This window comes from Tiliqua scincoides, chromosome 4 (genome assembly GCF_035046505.1).
Source record: "Tiliqua scincoides isolate rTilSci1 chromosome 4, rTilSci1.hap2, whole genome shotgun sequence".
NCBI lineage: Eukaryota > Metazoa > Chordata > Lepidosauria > Squamata > Scincidae > Tiliqua > Tiliqua scincoides.
Window position 1 is genome coordinate 223,380,369 of NC_089824.1, and position 9,061 is coordinate 223,389,429.

A 9,061-nucleotide genomic window follows, 5' to 3' on the forward strand; every position below is an offset into this window, starting at 1 on the left:
CGAGACTGAAGGTTGTCAACCAACCAACCCATCTATGACAGTGCTGTTGGACCTAGGTTGGCACACTGGCTTATGTCAGAGAGACATGTGACCCCAAGGGGGAGCCATAGCCTTGAGTGCTGTCAAGAACCCATTCTTCCCACCTCTTCCTCTCCCTGTGAATAGTGGGACCCAAAAAAGCTGCTTGTGGACTGCTGCTAAGAGGCAAGCAATGCAGAGAGAACTGTCCAATTCCGTGTGTTTCCAAAGGCCTCTGGGGGCACACTTGATTAGTTGCACTGCAGAAGAAAGGCTGTTTCAGGAAGCAACACACACAGCTTGTGAGTCCAGCAGCCAACCGATTGCTTTATAAACAATACTTTTCCCCTTCTGAAGTTTGGAGAAGGAGGTCACTAGGGCCTTGCAAATTGCAGGTGAATAAAAAAGCAACTCCATTTCCCAACAGAAACCTGCTTGGAGATGAGATGCTTTCCTGCCAGCTCTGTGATTTATTAAGAGCTGGAAGCACAAAGAGGAACCCTCCCTGACAGCTTCTTGTGTGTAACACAAAGGACGGGTGAAGTTTCCAATTGTCTCACATCTGTCCCTGCCAGTGTTTCCATGAGAAGGTGTTAAAAAACAAGCACTGCAACATTCGGGGTCCCTGGGGTTGTGTCCGTGTTCAGAAATGTTCATTTAATGTTAGCTCAGGACACATGGATGACTCTTGCCTTCCACCTCCACTTCTCTTGAGAACCCCAACAGTTCAAGCCAAGCAAGTAGGCATGAGCCTTGTTGCACCCAATGGCCTGGGAGATCTGGGGATCCTCAGCAACCTGAGATGTCCTCTACAGGGTGGCCTTTTGCATCAGAGGCCCGTCCTCCTTCTGAAGTCCCCGCTGTCACAGCCACACAAGTGGAGGCTGAGAAGGCAGGGCTAGGAGGCCTGGGCTGCCCCTCTGGAGCTCAGCACCCCTCACTGGCTGGGGGAAGGGCTTCCATCAGTAGGGTGTGCTGAGTTCACTTTGCAGCCTGGGGCCATGCCAGGAACTCACCCTGTACATGTGCTCCTCTTGAGCACATAAGTTCTGCAGAATGGCCTTGAGGCAGGTCTTCAGCCTGCCAGTCTCTGCAGCCCAAAAGGGAGGCTGTCAGAGAAGTGTGAGGTGTCAGTTCACAAGGGACCCCAAAGAGTTGGGTCTGTGGGGTGATCAGACCCACACATCCCAGTGCTTAGCAGGTTTTTGTCCCTCTGTTAGAAGGAGTTTGTTCCCAGTCATATAGTACAGAAAGACGTTACTGATGTGCAGCAAGAGAAAGTAGCACCTGAGTTTCTCATTAGCCACCCACAGGTGTGTGATCACCTTGTTCTTTCACACTGGTCAGGCTCATTCTGGTGCTGACTGAGAGAACAGGGTGGAGGCATTTTGCCTTCTTTTAACCTCAAGGTGGGTGCTTCTTCCTTGAAATGGCTTGTCTTCTGGAGTGGGCCCTTCTGCTATGGTCACTCACCCTTGCTTCTTTCAGAGTGCTTTTCTAACTGCTCATTCTGGATTCCAAGCCTCTACCTCTCCCTTGCCCAGCCTTGAGCTCTGACAAGATGTAGTTACCTGGAGATGCCTGGGCTCCTTCTGATGCCCACTGGGGCCTCTTTCTCCCCCAGGAGGTTGCTAAGAGGCTAGAGCACGTGCCTTGTATTACTCATCCCACTCACCCCCTATCTATCTTCAGCTGTCTTTCCACAGCCTTTGTGGCCACCACCTGGTACTCCTTCTGCCTGGGCAGCCTGTGGCTCACACTCCTTCCACACGGTTTTGTTCGTATATGTCCTACTGGCATTCTGAGGGAAGTGGGACGATGAGAGTGGGGAACTAGTTTCAGGGTCCAGCCTTGATAATTTGAGTGTATAGCTGCTGTGCTGCTCAGCTAAGGCATATGGGGGGTGCACACAACATTTTAATTTGCTGAAGAAGCAAGCAACCTTGGACTGGGGCTGGGAAGGAGACCAGCATGGGCCTGTTTTCCCCCAAATTCAAAATTTGGCATAGAGTTTGGGCAAAAGAACCCAAGCCATGGCAGATCTGAAGCAATTCAAGGCACTCTGCTGCTCTGTAGTCCCCACATTGCAACGCCAGTCCTTTGCCCCTTCCAGTGCTGGCCTTTTAGAACTAGCAACATGGCTGATGAATGTCCTTAAAAATCGAAGCACGGGCTTTGATTTTTTGGTTTGCAAATGGAGCAGACTTAATATGCAAAGCACTGGCAGAGAATAAATAGAAAGCATGAAAATGTCATTTCCACACAGTCACTTTTCTGACCATTATGCCACTTCAAACAAAAGCAATTTACTCTGCCTATAATAAAGCCAAGGTGATAACGAAGCTGTGGAGCTACACCCCCCCCCCCGCTTTCTCCCCTGCTGCCCTAGTCCCAGCCAGACACCACCATAAAAAGGAAACATGGACAACTCTGCCTGGAGCCTGAGGGTTCCTGGAGAATTGCTAATGGAGCTATAAACTTAGAGAAACAGCTTATCTCCTCAGCAAGGAGGACTCTAACTTGGAGGATAGACTCAGGGATGACAAAGCAGCTCCTTGATAGGAGGGTTAACCTGGCTGATGACACCTGAAGCAAGGCAGAGTAGAGTGTGGGGAGGGAGGGAGATGGGCAGCCCTTCTCCAAACCAGCCCAGGCCTTAGCAGCACCTGGTCAGCCCTGCAATCCCTTGCATGGTTCCCTGTGGGTGGGGCTTTTTCAGGGCATCCATGAATCTGAGTGTGGCCTGCCAGATCAGATCTGCAGGATAAAGGCCATTTCCAATTTCGTCTTCTCAGTTCCAAGCAATGGATTTATGCATAAAATATCCCTACCCATTCACGTTACCTGATTCCCTCTGCAGCAAATTCAAGTAATCAGGTAAGATGGAAGACTTGGACAGTCTCACACTTTGTTTTCTACTCTAGGTTGAACATGGGACAGTCTAACTGGAAACATGACTGATTTCAGTACTTAAGAGCAAGGCCCCCATTCTAATTTAGGGTCCTGTCGGCGGAGCACGCTTTCCACTGGCAGAAGTGCTGGCCTGCTGGTGGACGCGATACACTGCTGGTGTGCATAATGAGACTGTCAGCAATGGAGGCTTGCCCCAGGTAAGGGAACAAAAGCTCCCTTACTACGAGGAGAATTCCACAACTGCTCCCCTATAGGATGCAGTGCACTCTGTTGGCATATCTGCATCAGTGGGGAGGGTTTGGTTAGAATTGGGCTGCAAGTCACCAGAAAAGTGGGATTCACATGTCCCCGCAGAGTAATATTTGACTGGAAGTTCATTTTTAGAAAATCTCAGATCCCTTTACCAGCCCAAAATGTGTCAACTGTTTGTATCACTGGACTCGTGCTGGTTTCTGCCCTAGTTCAGAGGACACCTCTTCACCTTGAACTGCATAGACCTTCTTGTCTGCCCTCACCTCCTTCCAGCATGAAGTGGCTTTCTTTGTTGAACTTTGTTAATGTTTAAATTTAAAATGTGGGAAGTGTGCCAGAGTTTGCCTTCAAGTCCAGATGTTCAAGACATGAACTCTAAAGCAGAATATTAAAAGTGATGTTACAGGTTCAGAGGAGGCCACCTGCAGACGTGCCTGGGTGGGTGGAAATGTCCCAGCTGCTGATTCCTGCCGATCAAGTCACTGGGAAAAGTGCAAGAGCCATAGGACACACCACTCGTTTCTAGGTTAGACCTTTAGACTGAAATTCAGCTGCTCAGGTGAGGTGTATCAATATACACCTCACCTTCTTCAATAAGTCAAGAACTGGAAGCTTTCAACATTTTTTTACCTGAACTGCAGTCTGTCTGGCCTGCTGAAATGAGATCCAAACTAATTTAGTAACACTATAAATGATAATAGCAGAACTGGAGATAAATTTTGGAAGCATGTTAGCAATACTGAAGGAAATTTCTCTTTTCCTTCAAGGTATGACTGCAGAAACTTTGGGCCAGGCTGCAGCCAGGGGCGTAGCTAGAGGGGATGCAATGCACTAAGTTTGGCAGGAAGCCTCACTGCAGCATGCAAGTGGCCCCTCCCCTTCAGAGCCATTCCAGGCGGGGGAGCAAGACAGAGGCATTTGCCTCTGTCTTGTTCCCCCCACCCCCACCCAGAATGGCTCCGAAGGGGAGTGGCCATTCACATGCTGCGGTGAGTTGACGTTGCCACATGGTGAATTCATCAACACGTCTCCAGATTGTGATCAGGGAATCCAAAGCTTTATTCCAGGGAAGGATAAACTTCCTTCTAACAGAAAGTCCAGAACCTTTTCCCCAAAGGTCTGCTCTTTTAATGATTGGGAATAACCTTCAGTTTTCAAACATGTTTTGTTTGGGAGGCCACTGGAGCCTGAATCTAAGTGAGCAAAAATGTCTTCCTGCTCAGGGTAATGTTTCCAGTTGGAGATAGAATAATGTAATAAATGTCTGCAGTGGTTGAGTGCTGTGAAATCAATCACACATTACGATTGTGGGTTGAATGACTGTCTGCTGACTCATGACTTGACAGTGTGTTGATAGCTACTTCTGGATGGCCACTACCCTGCCTGACACAACCAGCAGGAGGACTTCACATTGCTTGGGTGCCCTTCAAATACTGTAAATGCTCAATGGACTGTGCTCTGTCAGGGCAGTACAAGACAGTCAAGCCAAAGCTTTTCCCCATACCTGAAATGAACCCCTGGACTGCCCAAACCAGCTGCATTTCATGCTGCCTTCTTGTCTTCTCTTCCATTCTGAGGGATGAATCCCATTAACTCCATCAAGGCCTCTTGCCAAAAAGAGTCAGCATAAACATCTCAAGGGGATTCTTGAGAATTGGCAAACATGATCTGCCTGGTCTCCTCTGACACTACTTTGTGGGACAAGTCAATGAAAACAGTGAGGGTGACTTCAGGTACAAGCCTCTGGGGGGCCTTTACTTGACCACAGAAGCCCAAGCGATGTCTGTTGGGGTGAGATGCCATTGGGGCACAGTAATTTTCAGCGAGTGTAGTGAATGCCCTTCGTAAGCCTCTCACCATGCAAGTCCTACAGTGTAGTGAGTGGCTGCTAAATAAGGACTGTTCTCCTGTTCCGGGCAGAAGTGTCCCAGCCAAGCGTGGAAAGAGTTCAGGATAGACAACAGCTGGTCAGGACCCTGGACAGCTCACTGTGGTCACAGATTCCAAGGTTAAGTTGGGTGCAAGGAAGGGTGACAAACAGAGTCACTGCAACAATAACCCGGAGTCGCAGACGGTTTGCTTCTGTAGCCCTGCAACCAAGTGGGTGTCTCAAGCTCAGAGCAAGACTGCTGGGTCTGAAAGAGGCCTCTCCGGGTCCTGCAGCAGCTAGGCATGGCATGGAGGCAGAAGGGTGCCTTCCCAATCATCAAGAGGCTCTGGGGCTGAGTCCCCTGAGTATCTAGGCAGAGAGGATGAAGGCACCGCTGGCTCAAGGCTTCATAAACTCTCTTCTGTGGCAGTCCCTAAATGTCCTAAGTTCACTGGTCATTCCCATCCAAAGGCTGGGAGGTCCTTGCAGGGCAAGGAGTGAATGGCAACGAATGGCAAAACAGGCTGTTTCTGGTGGGCCCCCCCCCAGGCCTGCCAGAAAGCGAGGCTTCCCCGGCACAGGGAGGTGCCACACTGGTCTGTCAGTGCAGAGCCTGCTTGTTTCTTGCAGTTGCTCAGCACCGGCAGGAGCAGTGTTCGAAACACCTTGTGGAGCGGTGTGCTTCTCCTTCCTCATGTTTATGCGGGTGGGGGCAGGAACCCCCAGCTCCTCAGAATCAGCCTTTGGGAAGCCCCGGGCCTCTCTCCTGCCTCTTCCTGAGGACCCAAGACGTGCATTGGTGAGGCAAGAGGCAGGAGAAGGTGTACAAAGTAATAAAAGAACCACCTGGCGAACACACACCAGTGAGGAATGATTATGGCCGGGGCTTCCAGCCACACCGCCTGCCCCGGAGCAGCTGCGTATTTCTTTTCTGACAAGACAATTGGGCTGCTTACAGGGTTCTGCACAATTTAACTCTGTATCCTGTTGTAAGTGGGTGATTGTGGGGCAGAAGAGCAAGAGAGGGACGATCCCTGTCTGTTAGGCATGGAGATGTGTGTGTGTGAGCCTGTTTCTCCTAAGAAGATGCACTCCAAAATTCAGCTAGTAAATTCAAATCCATGTGTGCATTTCTGCTTCCTCCATCCTCGTCCTCGGGGTTCTCTGTCCTTTGCTTTCTGACCACAGTCCTTGCCTTGGGGGCCATACAACCCCCCCCCCCCTTTGTTCCTGGTCCCTTCTAATTTCAGCTTCCTGTATCTGTCCTCTTCTCTCTCTCCCTCCTCCACTCAGCCATCCCAGGCTATAGTTCCCTGTTACCTGTCTTCTTAATGGGCGTTCCTTCTTCAGGCCCACTCCCCCCTCAAGCCCTCTTACTCCTTCCTTCTGTGCCCAGCTTCCCCAGGAAACCCAGCAGGTCATGTGTCTGGCTTAAGTAACTAACCTTGTTTCCACCCTGCTGAATTTGCACCTAATGTTAGTGCTGCCCCGTTTGACATTCTCTGCCTTGTGGTTTTGTTAACTTCGCTTGTTTTTATCTTATTGGACTCCACCTTCAAGGTTTACTGGAAGCAGACTAGATATTCTTTCAGAATAAATACTTTTATTCATGTGGATGCTATGTGTGCTTATGATTGTGATTGCTGAACCCCTCTGGGGGTTAGTTAAGAAAAACAGACGGCAACCAAAATGTCACACCTGCATGGAGCCCCACAGAAACAGATGCTTGTCCTCCAGTCTTGCTTTGGGACTCAGCTGACACATGTATTTGTCCTGCTCCAAACGCATAACCAGCCTCAATCATGTCCAGTGCCCCCCCCCCACTTTGCCACTCTGAAGCCAAAGCTGGAGATTTATACCTAAAGCACCTAAAATATACCAGGAAGTGAGTTTATATGAATCAAGATGCAGAAATCACAGGTCCATTTAAAGATCTTTATTCACTTCAGCTGGTCACAGACAGAACATGTGCTACAGGGGCGGTTGATAGCAAGAAAGCTGCCTGCCCACCTCCCAACTTCTATGCGTAACTGTTAGTGCAGCATTTGGGGCTCCTATGAGACTGTAGGATTGCAATCCTAGAGCTGGAAGAGACCTCTCGGGGTCACCTAGTCTGACCCCCCTCGCTGCTTGGAGGGAGACAACTGTATTCCTAAAGCATCCCTGTTGAATGCTGTGGATACTGTTGTGTCTGTGTACTGAAAACAGGTTCCACCAAGATGAGATCCCACAGCTTCACTGGGTGGGTGACCCCTCCTTGCACCAGTCTTAGTAGCTTCTGCATGAGGCCTCCCTCTAAACAGCAAATACAAATATATACAAAGGTGGAAAGGGAGGGGAAGGGTTGCTTGGTCTGGGTTTTTGTGATCTGTGTAAGTGAACATACATATTCCATGTTCCTGTGAATGGTCTGCATTCTACACTCGGCCTCCCTCTTGATCACCCAATGGAGAAAGCATGTCCAGAAATCAGGCTGAATAGCCTCCAGTTCTCTGTGGAATTGGAAAGGGAGAAGGGTTTTCCTAGAGCAAAGCTGGAAAAAGAATGTCCAATTCCTAGACACCATGGTAAAAATGTGTTCAGTGCCTGGGCGGCCAGAAGCCCCGCCTTCCCTCCCGCCTCTGGAGATATGCTGGGGAAAGCCGAAAACTTCTGGGCATCATTAGGTTGTGGGAGGTCACAGAGAAGCATTTCGAATCCCAGTGGCACTATTTCCTGTTCCCCCGGGTCTAGATATACTTTCAAATTGTCCGTGGCAGCAAACCCAGGGATTCTTCGAAGCAGCTTCCAAATCCTGTCAAGGCAGCTTCTTGTGACATTTCTTGTCCTTGGGTATAAATCCCTGAGCGCAAAAGTTGCCTGCCCTGCAGCAGTTGCGAACGGTGTCCCTGCTGCTTCTCTTGAGAGTTACACACAGAAGCAGGAGTCCAGAGCCTCCTTCCCCAACCTGCATTTTTACCCAAGTACAAAAGAGTGTCGGAAGAAGGTGGTCCTGAGGGCACATGTGCTGTTTCTGGGAAAGGCCCTCTGGGCAGAGCTTTCAGGTGGCTTTGCTCAAGTGTCCGCTCAAGCAGTGTCACCAGAATGCAGTGCTGGGGAAAGAGGTGGGGTGTCACACAGAAGCGTGTCCAGAAACTTGTGAAAGCTCAGTGCACGTGTGGGCTTCTGGGGGATGACGGGTTTTGGAGGGGTGGCTTCCCAAACGTTCTCAGAGGTGACTTTCAGGTGCCCCCTGGCACTCCCCCTGCTCCTTCTCCACTTAGTGACACAGTGTCAAACCAGTGGGCCTACTTTCCGCTGACAGGTGTTGTCCAGTGCAGGGGGAAGGTGTATGGTGGGCATTTAGTAGGCCTTGTAGAAAAAATGCATCAGGACTTTGTTCCTACGCAGACACACAGCTGTGGTGCAGTGTGAGGGAGAAACAGGCAGTTATATTTACAACATACAGTCACAGGTTCCATAGTAACACAGGCCGAGACTAGTGGGCGAAAAGTGACAGTCTGATCCACATCCCTCCAAGGCCTCGTTTCTGAAGGGTTCACAAATGGCATAAGAAGCAGATGCAAAAGGTGGTGGGGCTCCCTTGACATCTTTCCGAGGAGGAGGGCCTGGCTTTGAATGACACCTCCTAACAGCAAAGCGGTTCAGGGGCCCAAAACATTCCCAGCAGACAAACAGAGAGGGAAGTTCTGCTTGGAGGCCACCAAATGTGTTGGGGTGGTGAGTGGCCAGGCAGCCATATTCCTTGGGAACAAGCCCTCTCTGACCCACCTGGACAGCAACAGTCAGGAGAAGCAGCTGTGCACACCATGGAAGCCAACTGGACTCCTTTCTTCTGTGGCCTCCACCGTGGAGCGGCACCCTCTTGTTCCCGGGATCCCAGCAGCCGACCAGTCAGGGGAAGAGTCATATTAGAAAGGAACATTAAAAACGCGTATCTATATGCCCAGGTGGAGGGGGGGTGATGGAGGGTCATGCGAGCGGAAGGGCTGTGGTTGGTGGTGTTAG